The sequence below is a fragment of the Bidens hawaiensis genome, unplaced genomic scaffold, assembly GCF_021521415.1.
Source record: "Bidens hawaiensis isolate Kalapana, Puna unplaced genomic scaffold, B.hawaiensis_p1.1 tig00001961_1, whole genome shotgun sequence".
NCBI lineage: Eukaryota > Viridiplantae > Streptophyta > Magnoliopsida > Asterales > Asteraceae > Bidens > Bidens hawaiensis.
The window spans coordinates 3,178,548-3,180,587 of record NW_027491109.1 but is presented as its reverse complement, the minus strand read 5'-3'; the positions used below and the strand labels follow the sequence as shown (position 1 = coordinate 3,180,587).

Sequence of the window (2,040 nt, the reverse complement as noted above, 5' to 3'; positions counted from 1 at the left end):
TGAACTCGACGACTAATCAGTGTGAGTGCGCTGATGGCAATACTCTAATATCCTATAAACAGATCGACAATGTGATCTTCAAAATCTTCATTCAATGACATAAATCAAGAAACATATTCTATATATAACCATTTCCCCATGGTTAACACTCAAGCTTCAAGCCACATCTTCACATGAGCCGGTCAGGTTGGGCCAAGTTGATGAAATCAACTTGTGAGAATCAAATTTCACACAAATTAACTATCTTTTTGTTGAAATCGAATCTTGTTAGGTGATAATTAACAACATTGTTGTCTAGGGCCAACACACAATTTCATTAATCAATTTGTGTAGTAACTATATAGCGCGGTCCATATCTTGGAAGGTTAAGATAAGGTAGTAGATCAGTGATGCTTGCCTTCGAGGATTTAAAATCCTCTCATAACATCATATAGTTATGAACTATTATAACGATTATTTTAGGTAACGGTGAATACATGTATTAATCAGTAATCACTAGTCAATACTCAATACACTATAATAGTGTTACCCATTAGGTGACTACATATTTTCCAAAAGTGCGTACATTCATGATTCATATACTACATAATTGATAATTGACACGAATATTACATTCATAGATGAAAGCTTTTTTGAGCTTTAATTCCATGGAACACATCCCAAGCTTGTTTATTCATTGTTACTTTAAAGAAGCGCAAAAAGAAGATAACTCTTCCATAGGCACCTTCACAACATCCTTACGAAGACCCAAGTCTTTATCCTCTCTCTTCGAGAATGATCTTTGAATCGCGGTTGCATATCGAATAACACTCTCCCTCAAGTCTTTATGTTTCTTATCCTTGCTTGTTGGATGGACCATATTCGCTTGACTACTCCTCCCTTGATACCCTTTATCAGTGCTCCAAAGACCAGCTTTACAGTAAAGCGCAAAATCTTCACAATTATTATTCATCAAATCATACTTTACATACCCATTTTCATGCAAAAAAGTAGCCCTATGTATAACTTCTTCGAGAGGATCAGATTCCGCCATGGTGCATGTTCCCCCAACCGCTTTTGCTAGAAGAAATACACGACTTACTTGATATTCATATCGGCATAATGACCCCTTTTTAAGGAAGCAATCTATGCAAGACAATCGTACTCCACTTTCTGCCACTTTCTCCAACCTACAAAATGAAGTCGAACAGTGTGTTTTTTTAACCATCACCGCCACTTGTTGAGAAACCTCTAAAGGGTGCTAAAAGACCAGTACCCCCGGCCTTCTTTTTTGGGTTCACAAAATGAATAATTTTGCCTTCCCCAATGAAGATGCCTGCACATATATATTTCTTGCAAGTTAATTAATTGCCAGATTAATGTGTAATTAAACATAAACATTTAGTACTTAAAAAGGGAACTAACCATGGTGAGTGTATGCCGGTTTCCTCCAACTATATATATGGTCTCCTTCCTTGAGCTCGGATCTTTCGATTTTCTGGGATAGTAGACTCATCTGTGTTAATTAAAATGCTCTCAAGGATGTATGTTTGTATTTGTATATGTGTTAATATGTGTATATATATACTTGTAAATAATATGGAGGAAAAAGAAATGAAAGTGCCTGAAGAGGTATGTACCCGCCTCAACACCGAGCAAGGCGGGTCAACCCACAAGATAAACACATTATGAAGGCACAAAGCCAAAACCTATGCGCATGGCGCATACAAAACATGCTCAGGCATCATATGCCCAGGCACACATATGCTCGCGCATCACATATGCGCGCGGCGCATATCACATGCTCGTGCATATCACATCTGCCCAGGCACACATATGCTCGCGCATCACATATGCGCGCGGCGCACCAGCGCGCGGCGCATATCACATGCTCGTGCATATCACATCTGCGCATGAAATATCTGCGCGTGAGAATAAAGAGAAGACCTCGCGCATCCTCAGGATGGGCGCATATCACACATGCACATAATCGACCTCGTCCTTATCCAAATCAGGATTAGGGCAACCTTGATTGTGCACGTCAGACAACCTTCCAGAAGG

General features: G+C 39.5%; 1 pseudogene across 1 annotated transcript; it reads right to left on the bottom strand.

Annotated features, from left to right (window-relative positions):
* Positions 1-677: 677 nt before the first annotated feature.
* Positions 678-1,511, bottom strand: LOC143604133 (protein LEAD-SENSITIVE 1-like; annotated as a pseudogene). Its single transcript, XR_013148226.1, has 2 exons — positions 1,405-1,511; positions 678-1,315 (listed from the first exon to the last, which is right to left on the bottom strand). The product of XR_013148226.1 is annotated as a protein LEAD-SENSITIVE 1-like (transcript).
* Between the last annotated feature and the right edge of the window lie 529 nt (positions 1,512-2,040).